Below are 17,067 nucleotides of genomic sequence, written 5' to 3'. Positions count from 1 at the left end.
ATAAAAAGAGCATTTGGAGGGCTTTTTTACATTGGATAGTTGCAGCTCTCCAACTCATCTAAAAGCTACTGCAGGTTTTTGGAGAAACATAAGGAAAAACAAATGCACCCTTGATTTTGGTCTGCGAGATAAGCTTACTAGAAAAATAGTCTGTGGTTTTTCTATAACTCATTAATGCATCCCATCGCCAGCGACTGCCGCCATCCTGCCACTTCTAAAAACACAGCCTGCCCGGGACTCCCGGGCCTTTGGGGGGGTCTGGGGTCATCTGCTGACACTCCGTCCTGATGGTCTGGTCCCCGTCTGCCCTTTGCGGAAGGGGCTGCTCTGAGCCAAAGCAGCGCTCAGCAGAAGGGAACCGGCCCCCAGACACTCGGTGCTCATGTACCCATTTTACAGCTGGGTAAAGGGAGGTGAAGGTGATAAGCTATTTCTTGCGTGGTAAATCCAGTGTGTGGCAGGGCAAAGTCCTGCCTGCCTACGGGTGGAAAGCAGGACTAATGCATTAATTTCAAATGAGATGAAAACAGGTTCCACAAATCCTGATCCCCAACCCCAGAGGTTGGAAACAGGGGCGTTCAAAATTCTTTAGTGCTCCCTCTGCAAAGCGATCTGGGGTAAGCATTTTTGCTTCGAAAGGGGGGGAAAAAAAGCCCTCTGGAGTTAATATTCCTCCTTTAGCCATCACTTCATTTTTTCAGCTTTCAGCATGAAGGTGGTGTTGCCAGCAAGACCACCTGGCCACAAACCCAGCAGGGAGCTTCCAAAATTCTTCTAAACACTGCCTCCTTGTTATAAATTGAAAAGTGGTAATAGCAACAGTGCATATCACATCTGTGCCAGGCTTCGGGCCTGGGAAGGAGCGCTCTCCCTACTGCTGAACACAACTTGGAAAGATCCTTTCAGTCCACACATGTATCAGCATTAGCCATTTCTTTGTCAACAAATCCCTTAATACGTACCCTTTCTATCATGTACAGATGTCCAAAAAATAATGGAATACTGTACTACAAGATTAAACACTTTAATGTCAGCATATGTGTTGCATGACTCTGAACAATGGTATCATTGTGCGTGTACAAACAGCGGGCTGAGGGAAGATGGGTTTAATTATCTCCGAAGCAGCAGCAAGTTCTTCCTGACTAAGTTGAACTTCAGCTAGCAAGGACTGCTCAGGGCAGAAATTGGTATTTCTCTAACAACGTGCCTGGGCCCTTTCTGATGTTCTTCCAGGGTTAGGGTTGGTGCGGTACCCGCACCGGGCAGGGTTTTGGGGAGCGATGCGGAGCCACCTGCTTGCCGGGGAGCCGTGCCGCCAGGGAAGGCGGCGGGGGGATGAGAGGATGTTGTGCTTCACCGTGCCCCTCCTGCCCCATGTGTCACCCGGGAGACTTTTAAGTTAAAATTCCTGAGGATGGTCGATGGCAAGGGGCAACATAATAATTGGGAGGCAAAGGACAGAGTGTGCGTGCTGCCTTCTGCATTTGGAGACGTTCCCCTGCCAGCATTTCTTTGCCAGCACTTTAAGGCAATGCTGACTGATAAAACTATTTCTCCTTACAGAACATCCATGAAATATCTGGGCAGGTTATGCACAGGTAATCCATTTTCTTTCCCGAGCATGCCCTGATTGGTACCCATTTACGCTGTGGTTTCTCTGCTGAAACAAGAGCCAGACTAGATGAAAGGTATTGTGAAAAATTTACACGTGGGACTGCTCTGTGAAGGCGAAACTCTCCTAATAGTAAACAGACCAACCGTGGTGCGAATCCTGATGCTGAGGTCGCAGTGTCTGTATGTGTATCTGGGGAAAGCAAAGTTAAATAAGCAGGGAAGAGTTGTGTTTCTTCAGAATACCTTATTCACAGCCTTAGCACGTGAAACACAGCAGCACATAGCGCTGCAATCCATCTGCAGCTGCCGTAATGCACTTAGGATGCTGCGGGATTTGGGGTGTGTGAGGAATGGAGAAGTGGGGGAGTGACAGGGGAAAGAAATAAACGGGAGTGAAGTTGCTCCTTTAGACAGCCTCCTTCTATTTCTACCTTCATCTTCCAGGAATCCAATCTAAGGAAGTCTCCTGCAGAGCCTCCCTCATCAGCCCCTCACATCTCACTTCTCTTCCCCGCTTCCCAGGGAAGGGGGGATGCAGGACAGTGCTGACCGGGGGATTTGCCCCCAGCAGCCTTCCCTTTCCCTTTCCCTTTCCCTTTCCCTTTCCCTTTCCCTTTCCCTTTCCCTTTCCCTTTCCCTCTCCCTCTCCCTCTCCCTCTCCCTCTCCCTCTCCCTCCCCCTTCCCCTTCCCCTTCCCCTTCCCTTTCCCCTTCCCCTTCCCCTTCCCCTTCCCGCTCCGTTCTGTTCCCCAGCACCTTGGGGGTGCCAGTTTTCTGGACAGAGAGGCAAGCTGGGGACTGTGGTGTGCTGCAAAACGTGGCTACTCCTATGTGCTCCCAACCAGCCAGCGTTGTGGCCAGCGCAGAACATCTCGAGCTCTCGTGCAGTTACCGGGAGCGGGGTTATCCGAGGCTGGTATTTGCCCCCGACAGCCTGCGCCCACAGACTGGGGCTGTTGCTTCTCTCTGTGTATCTGAAAGACGGGGACGTACCCGGGCAGCAGCTCGGAGCTGGGGACTCCTGCAGCTCCCACAGGCAATCTTAGCTCTTCTCTACACCCTCCCCCAGAAACGTCCCTGTAGTCAAACTGAGCACCAAGCAAAATGACAGGCAGAAGCTCATTGTTACTGCTGCTTTCTTTTCTCTGTCTGCACAGTGATGCGTAGCACAGAATAACGCAGCTAAGAGCAGAGATGCGCTGCTAATACATCCCCTAAACCCCAAATCCTCTGGATGCAGCTGTGGGAGATACGTGAAGATGCAGGAATACATTTTCCCTCTTTAAACGGAGATGACTGCTATGTTATGCTGCTCGCGCTCTCTTTTTCTAATTCAGGGAACGGCACGGCTGCTTTCCTGGTGCTGTGAAACCAGTGAGTGGTATCTGGCGAGGCCAGCTTCACGGGGAAGCCGTGCCAGTGTTAGGCGTGAACTCCAAGTCACACGTTTTTCCAGCGCATCCAAGGGTCAAGGAGACAGCAGCAGCCTGGGGAATCACGGATGAGGGTCAGGACGGTGGAGACTGAGGTGGCAGCCCCAGCACAGAAAGGGGTAGTAGCGGTCTAGAGGAGAAAGGGTGATGGGTGTCTCAAGGGGGAGGAGGTTGCAGAGCACAAAGAGGGAGAAAAGTTAGTGACAATACGGTTCATTGAGAAAAATAATCCCCCAGTCCAACCAGCAGACAAATGGGGCTCAAGGTGCTTCCTGCAGCCTGCTCTGAGGCTGGAGGCCTCTCAAAAAATCACTGATGCAAAAACCAGCAGTCTGCCCTGTCTGCTTGTACACACAGCGTTGAGCAAATAGAAACACATCCCCAGGCCCGAGGAAGGAGAGACAAGCGGCTGAGCAGATCTGGTCAGAAATAATGTGTATTCAGCCAAGGAAGACAAGAGGCAGTGCGAGAGACTACTACAGGGAAACCTAAAATGGGCCATTTGGGATGAAATGCAAATTAAAAAAAAGAAAAAAAAAAAAAGATCCAGGTCATTCTTGAAAGCTTCCAAGCGTGAAACAGTTCTTCTTCAGCTTGGACCAAATTTCAGATCAGCAGGAAGGCAAGAAAGTTCCCCTGAAGCGTTTTTTTAGCCAGCTCTAAGGTGACCTCAGGTAAAGGCAGGCAGCCCGCTAGCGACTGGTGGTCTGGAGGGGTGCTCATGCTCGGGGGGTGAGGGAGCAGCGCTGCTGCCTCTGAGGGCACCTGCTCACGCCCCGTGCCTGTACGAGGGAAGGACTAAGCATCTCTGCGGGAAGCGGGGAGCCTGCAGCACAGGCACCTCGATCTGCAAGAAGGCACGTGCAGAGGACGTGCAAAGAAAAAACAACTCGTGATATAGTGAATCTTCGGTGCAATGAGTCGGTCACGCAGAGATGCGACAGCATCAAATTATGCTCGTGTATTCCAGTAACTACCCTGGGGCAAACTAAGGCTTCAAATGTACTCGATAAATTTGATACTGTTCATAATAAACAGCCTGAGTGAGTAATCTTGGGAAGGTCACTGCCCAAGTGTCGCTGATGCGTTTATACAAAACAGACAGAAATGGCCAAACGTACCACTAATGCCCCGGAGAGCGTGTTCGGCCGCGTGTGCAAGGCTGGACTCCTCTGCCTTACACCGGGCCAGCGCGAGAGGATATCGCCTACCAACTCAGTCTCAATTTTTTTCCAAATCTTGCTTCCAGAGCATGAAGAACTTTATGAAAGTTGTGCTCATAAACTGATGCTTTTTCAAGCTTATATGCTGCTAATTATCTTCCACTACATGATTTTTTCAAGTTCCCTTCTGTTCCTTATTACCGTTGGTGCATTATTATATAGCATAAAGTTACTTAATACAGCGAAAGATTCAACAACAGTTGCAAAGCTGATATAGAAAGAAGGACTGGATTCTGGACTGGTACAGCTGGTTTAAGGTATTTTAGAAGTAAATGAAATCAAATGAGAATTTATAATCCTTCCTGAGGTCTGGATTCCATCAGACTAAACTCATTAGGCATTAAGGTGCAGGTGCAGCTAAATAAAGGATTGTTCTGCTTTCCTTAATACCATAGATTCACATCTCGAGTTCAAAATAAAAGTCTTTTAAAAGCACACGTATATGCTGTGCATCTACTGGCAACGCTTGAAAGAGAAAGTTCAGCTGATGGAATCTTCAAATGCCTCATTTTTGTCGGAGGAATGTGCCCGTTTCTGCACCGGCCGTGCTAGGGGACACGAGCGGAGAAGTGACTGCACATTGGCCTCTTAGGGCTTATTCCTTTCATTTGCATTAGACTTCCTTTCATCTACTGAACAGCTGCCCAAATAAATACCATAAACCTAATTAATCCTCCTTTAATATTGTATTGCCACACCAATACCAGCATCCCCCCAAAATATTCCAGAGTGTGGGTCTACACCCGCGCAGGCTCCCTGCGAGGAACACGGCGGGAGTTGCAGGCACGGGGAATCGAGTTTTTTTTGTGGTTTACTGCGATAAAAGGAAATAATTCAAGAACCAGTTTTCCAGGTTTGAAACCATATGACTTGGTGGATTTCTTAGCTGAAGTCCCAGATTCTGTTTTTGTTGAGAAAGTAGTTTGTGGGATATTACAAAATAACCAGTCGATATCAGACGCGCGGCCATCAGATAAGAATCTCAGCCTTTGATTGTAATCAGCAAAATTTCGTCTTGGAATGTATACACCCCGAGCTGTGCCGTAAGACCGCAATCGGCTGGACCTTTTGAGCTTGTCTAGGCAATAACAAACATCTGCGTCCTTCTTGGCCAGGCAAGCGCGGGGAGATTAGGGGACAACAAACTATTCGGGGAAAAGGTCTGTCCGCCCTGGAGGGGAAATCCCTGCAAAGGCAGAGCTCTCGTCCTGCATCCTTACTGTTGCATGTCCTTCAGGTGTTCTGCACGCGGGAGGTCCGGTGATATTAGCACAGTTTATAACAGGATTATTAGGTAGAAATACGGTGTTTGGAGGGATGGGAGGAAATATTTTGGAAAATAATGGTTAGAGACCTCAATTTCTGCTTACAAAGATACTCTGGAGTGCCCTTCCTCATGAAAGTGGGACTTTGTGGCCTATTTCACATTTTTCTTTGAGATCATCACGTTTGCTCTGTGCTGCCAGGAGAGCTCGGGGGGGGGCACAGCCCCCGGAGTTTGAGGGCCAGGGACCGGAGCGGAGCTGATCACCCAGCCGTCATCCTCGCCGCGCAGCCACGCTCTTCTCTTGCTGCCCGTGGTGGGACTCGTAGCTTATGCATACCATCTCTTTGCTTTCTAGGAAAGTTTGCTGTGCAGCACGTTTATTTTTATGGAGAAACAGCCAGAGGACTGTTTATTCTTTTAATAATTTGGTACATGGGTCTGAGAACTGTGAATGTTAAAGATCTGTAAATTGATAATATCCACATATATTTCCGTTGGTAGATGTAAAGTGCTGGTGTCTTAGAGTGATGGCAAGTTTTAACTATTATTTCAGAAATGTCTTCAGGAAGGCAGGGGGGGTGTGTGTGTGTGTGTGTATATGTGTGCGCACGTATCCAGAGCATGCATGTGACCCCTTTACACTTTAAATGTTGGTGGCCAATGCCCCAGGCACAACAGCATCTGAAGGTTAGGAGAAGATTTATTTTCAGTTTAATTCCCACCCACGATCCCTATTATACAAGAGGAATTTTTTTTTTTTTTTTTTTTTTTGGTACAAGATAAGCCCCTGGGTGACACGAGCAGCACCTAGCCCTGCATACCACACCGCGGATCGCAGGGCTGGATTCCTGACACCGAGCCTCTCACTAGGGTTGGGCCATCCAGGCCTCCTGAGTCAGCCCCTAACAACAGCATTTTCTGTTTTGTTTTGGGTTTTGTGCGTCTTCAAACGCAATTTTGCAATTGCAGTTCTGGGGTAAAAGATCAGCTGTTGTAATACACCCTCGCGTCCTCACATGGGTTTGGTATGAATGAAGGGAACACAGTTCACGTCCTCTTGCGTGCAAACTATTAGAAATAGCACAGAAATGAGAGCACGGCATTTATGACAGCGTCTCAAGGAGCAGGAACACAGATCATTCTTCTCCAGCTCGGTCTCTTACCTCCCAGTCACTGCTCTCAGTCGCTGGACTACAATGCCAGCACGGGGAGGAAAGACGAACCTAAACGCCCTGACTTGGGTTTTTCCCCTACTCTGTACTATTTTCAGCAAAACAGCTCTCACAGTTGTGGACTAATGAGTAAAACGACAGTTACTGTTTGATAAAAAAGTATGTGGGGTTTGCTCGAACGTCCTTCATCATCATTGTGGATTTTTGCATGTATTTCTGTATTCCCAGTGTCAGGTTTTAATGTAACGGTCAGAGGTTTCTGGGATACGGAGTCTAACATTCTTGTGATTTGATTACAATGCGTGCCACTGAGTTGCTGGAACTGTTGTACTCAGAGGTCAAAGTTGTGTTCACACCAAGGAGAGAAGTTTTACACCACGTGTACGATTAGCTGCTCCTCTTCACCTGTCTCGGGAGACAAATGATTCATCGCATAGTGCTGAAATATCTTCATCTTCTGGTTTGGGCCAGGGTTTAAAAGAGTGGTTACCCAAAAGCTGCTTTTTGAGCTGAAGAGAAAGATCTGTGCTGAATGATTCTTTTTCAGCTCTTCCCTTCTGCAGTTTATCACAAGTATATTTGTGTAATTAGGGGGCCCAGTAGTAATGTTGTTAAAATACAAGTGGGCACATTTATTGTTTCCTCCAAAAGGAAACAACCAATCTCCAGCAGTTCTGGTTTTTCCCTGTCTCAGCTGAACATTTACTGCTTTATGTAGCTAGCAGATTGTGAGGCTAAAGTTCCTTCTTCCCGCCCCCCCCTCCTTATTTCTTTTTGTTAAAAAGAAAGAAAAAAAATCCCCTCCTTTCTCTAACAAATGCTGGATTTTTTTAAGGATATGGTCAGAGGGGGGAACTTAAACTCAGCATGATGTTTATACTGCCACACAAGCTTCAGGAAAAGTGATGTGCAGTACTCTTTATTAACATCTAAAAAGTCCCTCTGGGATTATAATTGCTGCACATTAATAAACAAATAAAAGTGGCAAGATTAAAATGTTCAGAATATTTTTACTGATAGAAGCAATTAAGTTTTAACCTTGAAAACCAGGGGAGGAGCAGCATTCTAGCATCGAGCAGGGGGGTAGAACCCTGTTAGCGGTGAACGATTATCGTTGGTGGCATTGTAGGTACTTGGCTGATGTCAGTAAATTGTGGTTAAAATATTGATACGGAAGTATTTGAACATTACTAAACTGTAAGCGCCGGAATTCAGAATTTCTTAGTGATAGTCATTTTTAATCTTCCATTTAAACGATAAACCTGAACTTGCTTTCCCTCGGGGTGCCAAAGGACTCATGAAAGTCAGCGGCGTTTCAGGTACACGGGCGGTGAAACACAACCAGCCCCGCTCCTCACTCGGTAAGAAACGTCTCTCTCCATCGGAATTACAGCTCCCAACTACTGATGCCGTATTATTTTATGAGCATTTTTTTTTTTTTTAGTAGTTCTCCCAGGGTTCTTCTGGCCTCTTTTAAAAAAGTTTTACTGCCACTGTGCTGCGGGAAGAACAATTGGTAAAGTCAGAGGACCGAGGCAGCCCCACCGGTGCCAACGAAACGAGGTGGCTGAAGGCAGGGCTTGCTCCAGCGGCTCTAGTACCGGAGTCAAAGCTCGACCCGATTTACGGCCCCCAAAACTCGGTACAGACACTGTGCCAGCTCCTCAGATGGTGTCGGTCGTGGTGACTTCACCGCTGGCGTGGCCTCGTGCCAGGTTGCTCCAGCCGAGGATATCGCGCGGTGACATCAGCGGCTTTGCACGGAGGTGTAATTCAGCCCAGCATCGCGCCTTGGGAGGTTGCAGCCTAACGAGAGGAAACTTTTTTCTCATTTGAAAGGCGGTTGTGCACAACAGCCAAAGCTTTAAAAAATGAGGCAGTGCGAGATGAACGGCCTGATCAGCGCGACGGTGTTCCCTCGTCATGAAGAGCCTGAGAAGGCACTTGCTCGTTTTAATTATCATTCGAGGGAAGCTGTGCCTTCCCTCTCCCCCTCCTTTTTTTTTTCTTTTTTTTTTTTTTTAAAGGAAGGTAGCTTTTAAGAGCTTGCCACAAAGATGTAAGTTAAAGGATTTTCTCCACTACAAAGCCTGCATAGTTTCCCAGGCCAGGTGGACCCGATAGCACTGACTGCATGCTGAAAAATCTCATCCCCACCCTTCAGGCACTTTAATTGTAAGCCTTTCCAGATCCACTGGATAAACACTGTCAAAATGAACCTGAAAGGGTTGGTGGTGGAGGTTTAGTCCTTAAATAATTATGAGTTTGTCTGTCTAATTACAACATAATCTTGTTTAAACTTGGATGGCTATTTGCAGTGTCTTTTAAATGAGGCAGGCTCAGAAACAGTGAAAACCTGAAAATTTACAATTGTTCTACTTTAAGGCAAGGAAAAAATAATTTTTACTCCTGTACAATTTAATTCAACCTGACAACAGACGAGTCTAACTTGGAAGCTGCTGTGGTAAGATAAAGGTGATGAAGAACAGCGTGGGACCTCCGAGATGCAACCGAAACTTAATACTCTACGGATAAAATTTTTCAAACCGTTTAGAAATAGTTTAAGGTAATTTACGGGAAGACTTGAGTGACAAAGCACATTACTTGGAGTGCCTTTCCTTCACCAGGCACTTTCTAAATTCTTTCTCTTTCATTTCTTTACTCTCAGGAGACTTTTCAACCCAGTGAACCAAAACACGGCTTTGTTTGTTGGTACAGCGCAGGGCTGGCAGCGACGGCAGGCACTGCACCTGCTCCAGTAAAGTGGGAAAATTGGGAGATACACCATAGCGCTCATTAAGAGGAATCTACTGAAACATGAACAATTTGTATTTTGAATATCCTCCAGGAATTAAAGGAGAAATACATAAACAGACCTTGTTTTCACCATCATCAGTTTAAAATAAACTCGTTTAAAGGGAATTTCATGTTTGTTTCATGTACAAAGACAGTACGTACCACTAAAGACACTACGATTATGCTCGAATTTCTTTAAGGAAGCAAAGTATTTTAGCTAGCTACTCCTATTCTTTTAAAGAAAAAATATCTGTTGGCAGTTTTAATGGAATCAGTTAATCCCTCTATTCCTTAGTTGTGGCGGCTTTTTCTACTTTTACATTTTCTCATGCTGAGTAATATCACATTCTTACAATCCATTTCATAACGATCAGAATGGCAACATAAACAAAAGTCCTTCTGCTCATCTATTAATAAATAACTAAAATTGTGGGAGGTTGGGGGAACCATGGAACTGTTTGGATAGTTAGCAACAAAACTCACTGCAAAATAGTTTTTTCTAGGCAGAAGGAATGTGCTATGTAATATCTGATAGATTATTAAAAAATCTTAAACGAGAAGAAACATGAAGTAACAGCTACTCAGAGGATAAATTTCTTCCAAGATTTGCCTTGATCATCAGTGGCTGTGCTGTTCAACATCCCATATATCTCCCTCCCTCTCTCACACATCCACACACAAGCATTAAATACAAAATGTCATGAAAATTCCGAAGTATCATTTAATGTTGGCAGCCCTGCACTGTAAAGCCATTTATATAAAACTGTGGTTGGCAGCTCTCACTCTTCCATGGGAACAAATTAACATTGGCATTCCAAACACAGGAAAGTAAGGAAATTAGAAACACAGTTTATATTTGGCCAGCGCTTTGAAATACTGTACCATGCTACTGATGTCAATTAATGAAAAGCAGAATTTTGCGGAGAGGGTCTGGTTTTGAACCACATTAACACACGTTAAACATGTTTGCACAGGAACTGGATTGTAAGCGTCTTGGTTCCAAAACAATAAAGCAATTACACCAAAACTTGTAGTCTCAAAGTTTACCATTAATTCAATCCACTCAATCTGGATCACTAAGGGATTTTCACTGACTTCAAGATGTAGACGACGCAAACGTTTCAAAGAACGTGCAAGGCGTGGTACCGTGGGGCTTGCGCATAAAGCTGCTGTAAATCAGGTAAATTTATGTATGAAGAATGGCATTGTACAACGTACACCCAGCTGGAGGGGGTCTCGGCAAACTTTGTCGTTTTCATCAACAAAATAAGGATTTCCGAAAGAGATACTTGAGTTAGAATCGCTTCAAACTTTGCTACCTGCAACCTTTTCCTTAGCAAAGGTGTTTACTGACAAAATCTTAAACGCTTCTGGTTTTCGCATGTAGACCAAAAAAAATCTAGATGGCAGTTTATCTCCTGGCACAACTCCACCGACTCCAGTGGAATTACTCCAGCACGGAATTTGGCCCCGCCGTCTTTACAGCACACTGTTTATTTGTACTGTGATTCAGATATTTTGATACCAGGAATCTTTCATCACTGAAGTTTCTCCATATGAAATATGTCTTGTATTAAGAAATATCAGTTTCACATTTTTGTCAAACATCATTTGTTAAATTATGTTTGTTGCAAAGATGGGAATTCAGCTGTAGTTCAACAACATGGATGGGGCTAATAATGATAAGCAGTGACTAATAGGAGCTGGTTCGTGTTTTGATTATTTTCAGCAAAGGAAGCCTCCCTCAAAAACAATTTCAAGATTAGGAGAGAAAACTGTCTGAAGCTCTAGCAGAAACCACTGCCGGCGCATTATTTCAACACAGGGGCACTTCTTTGGCCCAATTCTGTTCTCCGTTGTGCTAGTGTAAATCAAGAGGGAGTTTATGGGAATTACTTTGGACGTACAGTTGTATAAACGAGACCACAGGGCCAGCTTCGGTAGACATCTGACAATTTACACCAAAGAAGACCTAGCCAAGGATTTTCTCTCGGGTTTCCATTTTCCAAACACACGCGTGTGCAGAACCTTACCCAGGTGATTAGTCCTCGTGAGCAGTCCCGCTCACTTCCAACAGTTGTAGAATGAAAATCTTCATCCTGAAACTAATCTAAACAGCTCACTCATTTCTTTAGAGGTTCCTTCCCTTTAGAGAAGAAGTATATAGATATAATAGCAGATTTTATTTTTATGTATATAAAATATATATAGTTAATTCACGTATTTCGATGCAGGCCCTGGAGAGGAGGACGGTACCACTGGAAACAGCTTAAAATATCGTGGTCTCTTAATGCTGTGTATCAGCAGGTAGTCTCTTTATCTGGCCCCCTATCAAAATGTGCTTACTTGTGTTCTTGCTCAGATGACTTCACCCATCACTGCAACTTCTCACTGGTATTCATCAAGTTAGAACAATTTAGATGCGTAAAACTAAATGTGTTATCATTTTAACCACAAATTAACAGTTTCCACATAAATATTAGCATTTCCTCACTTGGTCCAAGGATAGGAGCCATAATGGCACTAACAGTATATTTGATTTAAACTAATTAAAAACAGAGGCTCTTGCAATTTAATATATTGATTTTACCAGTGGGACTTAAATCTTTTATAATAAGTGTACACAGCTGCAGCACTCACCCACCGCCACTTTTAAACCTAATCCCTGCATTCCTCCTGACAATAACATGACAGGATCCACACATCCCAGTATTAGCCTTAACCCCGGTGACACTGCCAGAATGTATTAAACTAAAACATCGCAGTGTCCTATTTAAAAGGAGCCTGTCAACAGCCCTGACTAGGCTTTAATACTTATAATCTTTTTTTTAATTAATGTTTCCAACCACTTGTGTAACCTTCTCTCACGCGTCTCTTCCCCCCCCTCTACTCGAAAACGTGTTTCGAGCTTATTTACAGAGGAAAACGCAGCCTGGTTTCCCGCTGCCCGCCCAGAGGCCATGAAACCCCCTTTGCAAAAGGAGCGACGGGGGGACGCACGCACACCCACACAAGCAAAACCGACGGCAAGCGGGGCTGGGGTGGGAGCGGGTCCTGCACGCTTCACTTGTGCCCAACTCCTCCTACAGGCATCACGAGATCTGGCCATCGGGGCTCGTCTCCTCCAAAGCACTTTGCCAGCCGTTGCGTTTTGGCTTTTAAACTACAGTTCCCAGTGGGGGCTTCCCCTCCCCAGGACGGCCTGTGTGGGAACAGAGGAAAGACCCCGCTTCTGGGAGAAACCCGCCGCAGAAGCGTGTGAGCGGGGGGGACAATTCCCACGTCCTTTCTCCTCGCACGAGGACATCTGTCCTCGGCTGCTCCGTTCTCTGCTCCCACCGCACCCGTACGGCGGAGGTAAACGGCTCCTGCTCTGTCCTGCTATTTTGCACCTGAAAATTAGAAAATGAATTCATTTCTCTCTAGAATAGGTCTGTACTTTCAAAGAATACCCGCCGGTTACTTGCCGCACGGTCAGCGTACTTCATACCTTTAGTTCGCTGCAAGCTTTCTACCTGAGCTAACCTTATCCCACCAAGTATTGCATATATCCATACTGTCCAAAGCAATTACGGGAGGTACCTGTTCAGGCTTGAGAGCTTAGAACAGCGCTAGGTGGAGGAGAAAAAAAAAAGAGGGGGGGGGAAAAAAAAAAAAAAGCCGAGGGCTTGGCCTAATGTATGGACAAACCATGTGATCATGACCAGGCATCCAGGGCTAACATTTAATCTGCTTTGTTTCAAGTGGGAAATATGTGAAGATCAAATAAGTTCAAATCCAGGTCAAATATCCTTGAAAAATCTTTGATTTATATAAGCAGGAAAATGAGGTTTAAAAGAAGTGATTATGAAAGGGTTACTAAAAACACAGCTGTACGCGCACTCTTATATCTGAGGCTCTCCAAAGAAAAACTGTGTGACATCTATATTAACCTTTGGCTGCACACCAATGAAGGCCTGTAGTGAGCTGGAATGCAAGGCAGCCCCTTCCAAATTTTAACACAAGCCAGGTTACAGCTGCAAATGCCTGCAGCCCGTGCTCACTTTATAAAGTATTCCCCGAAGGAAATTTTTTAACTGTTATAGAATCTTTTTCTAATACCCTACAGTGTTAAAGCCTGTTATTAAAGGGCAAAGAGATGGTTCTCTATGCCAAACACTTGTCAACAAAAAGGATAGCCAGATGGTATGAAATAAAAGGAAACTTGGGGGCTCTTCAGCTTCTTGATTTACATTAACAAAAGCCACTTTCACGTGCTCCTTCCAAGAATGACTAATTCCCGCGCCCCCCCCCCCCCTTATTTTTTGCCAGGATTAAACAATGTTGCTCATTTTGTAATCAACCGTGAGACAAATTAACAAATTACATATCACTTGTGCCGACTCTTTTAGAAAATATTCTAAGCAAGTCTGTTTACCAAGGCAAGATTACCCACGTAAGAAAAACTCAATTATTTTTAGAAGAGAGGGTCTAAGTAATCTAGAGGATGTTTACTCTTTAGTTGCTGTTTATAAACTTGAAATTAAACTCCTGCAAAAAATGGTTTGTGTTTTTTCAGTTCCTAAAATGTATCAGTTTGTAAACTGGACTTGGATCTGAAACAAAATTCCAAATACTGAAATCATAGTAATAAATTCTATAAAATTAGCCAGCAATTAACTAACTTAGTCAGACCACTGTGGCTAATTTGTCTTTTAATTTACATGTAGCTTCATTCTTGACACAAATCCATTCCCCATCCATCTTAGCACAGGTGTAAGCTAAGACAAAATGTAGCCTGTGAATTAACTGGTTATAAATCTAAATCTAATTAATTGCCAAGATTTTACAGTAACATTACATGCTTAGTACAAAGCTCCCTGCAAAATAACTCCGAAACGGAGCACCTGTATTCTGGTTCCTCCCTCCCGATACCCAGTATAAATTCTCTGGAATAAATATACACAGTATCTCCATAGAAATCAATGGGCGGGGGGTGGGGTGGGGTTTGTTGGGGTTTTTTGCTATGTAGCCCAGTAAATCTTGCAACATTTTTTTTTTTTTACAGTTTTTTTTTCCCCTAGAGTTGTACAACTAGATAGATAAAGAATATGAATAAAGCAAAAAAGTGGTTTTGTAGATTAACATTTGGAAGCCTGGAATAATATATTTTATTTATTGAAATTTAAAAGTATTATTTCTTTACTCACTTTTACTTCCTCCATTCTAAGATGAAGCTTTATTATGCTGTGACACTTCCCCATTGTGATGGCTTGAGTATAGTAATGAAAGCCTACCTGTGAAACGCAATGCTCACAGAGTATCTCTTACAAAACTAGGACACAGTTTACTACAGTCTGCGTTTAGCAATTCAGCTCTGCTTTAAAAGGGATCATTGTAGAAAGTCTCAAAAAAAATATCAGTTCTACAATAGATCTTCTAATTTTCCCTGAATGTCATAGAAAACTGTACGTATCAAAGCAGGTGTTGTATTTGACTATATACGGGAGTGAGCGGCTGGTCTAATTCATTAAAACGTCCATAAACAAGCCCGTCTTTGTCCTATAAAGATGAAAGACCGATGACTATAATGGGATGAAAGGTGTGCACAGTGATGAATAAAGCTACTATAGATCTATGTCCTTTTTAAACTCGTCCTGGCATGCACTGTTGACAAGGGAACAAAACAGTGCAGATAAACCTCCGAAAGGTGCCTTGCTGGTAATTATTCCACCTGTCCTTCTTAAAACTACTGGATTTTGCCTGCGCTCTTACTGGCCATGCCGACGGCAATTCAATAAAATGATAATGCAGTATTTTGCAAAAAGAACACTTTTGGCTTTCTAAGCCAACTACAAAACCCAGCAGGTCGAAATGAATGAATATATCCACTGTAGTCATCGCATCGGCACATCGATTATTGATCGTGTACGGTTTATACAGCTATAACCTGCTCTGTAAGAAGTTCTCGCTTAGAAAAAGACATATCCAAAACGTGATATTTATTGCATGGTTCATGGATCAATTCCACTCATTTGTATTCAACGTAATCAGGGACCTGAATATTAATTCCTTGGATGTGAAAGGCCCATGGGCTGCAAAGGTGACTCTCCCTTAGGGAGGAAGCACGGGACGGGAGGGCTGCAGTGTTATTGATGGAAGTTGTGCAGTAAATAACGACACCCGAGGAGCAGAGCTGCTTCCCCAGAGCTAAACTCCTTTCCATTAGGTACTCACGTGCTTCATAACGGCCCTCTCCTCTCTACCGAAATGGAAGCAGAAGCGTGAATTTGGCTATCGTTATTTCTACGTCCTTTGTCTTCTGCTGGGGACTCTCCCTGCGCTCTGGTTCTACATGGTGTAGGACCCAAGAACCACGGAGAACAATGTTAGCAAGATCACTCTTATCTCTGAAGTCAAATATTTGACCGCCATTGGTACTTTTGGCTGCTCAAATATTTGATTTTAAGTGTATCATTGCTGATCGGCTTAAGTACTAGCAGCGATTAGACAAACACTGTAATTCGGTATGATAAGCACCAGCGCTCTCCAGGAGCGCAGCCCTCGGGCCAGACGTAATTCAGAGCTCCCCACTGTGAAGCTTATGGTGGTTAACAAGGAGGTGCAGCTCATGCAAACTAGAGATCTCCGCCAGCGTCCCGGGTCTCCCTGTCACGCAGGAACTGTGCCGGGATGGCTACCGTGTCTAATAATTATTAACGCGTGTCATGGAGCCTTTACAGCTACTGATCTTTTTTCAGTTAGCTAAAGCGCTGGGATTAGAGAGGCGGTGATTTAGGTGGTGATTTAATCTTTGTTGCCTCTGAAGTTCCAGACAGTGGAAGTGTCCAGAACAGTGACATCCATAAAGGCGTTAATGGCTTTATTGGCGATGGGGGTGTCTGTATTCCCTAGCGGGTTACGTGCCAGAGGTGGGCTCCTCTTGCTCTTTGCATGTCCCTTTGTTTGGGACAAAGTTTGAGTTGATCTTGGTTTGGGAATACTATTCGGATTCTGTCTTGGACTTGCAGGCACCCAATCTGTACGCGTGGTGGTTTCGGAGCTGCACATGCTGAGGTCTAAAAATGGATAGAGTGAACCAGGGTCTATAATTATATATTTAAAATAGAATGCTCATCCCGACAATGTTTAACTCAAATCCGGCCAAGTCAGTCCACGCGGGTGTGCAATCTACAGCAAGCAAATAGAAATCAGATTGGGCCGTGGCATCCAATTAGAGAGGCCTAGCGAGCCGCATACAAAGCATGCCAACTTTCGTATCATTTGCATAAACCCATCCACATGTGCTTGTGAAAAGAGGCGAGTTAGCTGCATAAACTGGGGTCAACTGAAAAAGCTGCAGGAGTAAATAAGGATTTACTGTGGAATCCCTCCCAAGCCGTTAGGGAAACATGTGCGAGCAGCTCGGCCCCTTTGGCCGAGGGAGCGCGGCGCTGGGATGCCGCAGGGAACTATCCGTCTAAGCAGCTCTGCATCCCGCACGATCGCCAGCCCCGCACCGGGACCCGTGGTCCTGCCTGGGTTTCGTCTCTTCCTTGGGGGCGCGGGCTGCGGAACAGACCT

At 44.9% G+C, this 17,067-nt stretch overlaps 1 protein-coding gene across 1 annotated transcript in view; it reads right to left on the bottom strand.

Moving 5' to 3' along the window:
• BMP7 (bone morphogenetic protein 7) overlaps positions 1-17,067 on the bottom strand; it is a 50,395-nt gene that overhangs the window by 32,101 nt on the left and 1,227 nt on the right. The window lies entirely within an intron of this gene.

The sequence above is a fragment of the Grus americana genome, chromosome 17 (assembly GCF_028858705.1).
Source record: "Grus americana isolate bGruAme1 chromosome 17, bGruAme1.mat, whole genome shotgun sequence".
Lineage (NCBI taxonomy): Eukaryota > Metazoa > Chordata > Aves > Gruiformes > Gruidae > Grus > Grus americana.
This window is presented reverse-complemented; position numbering and strand designations above follow the sequence as displayed.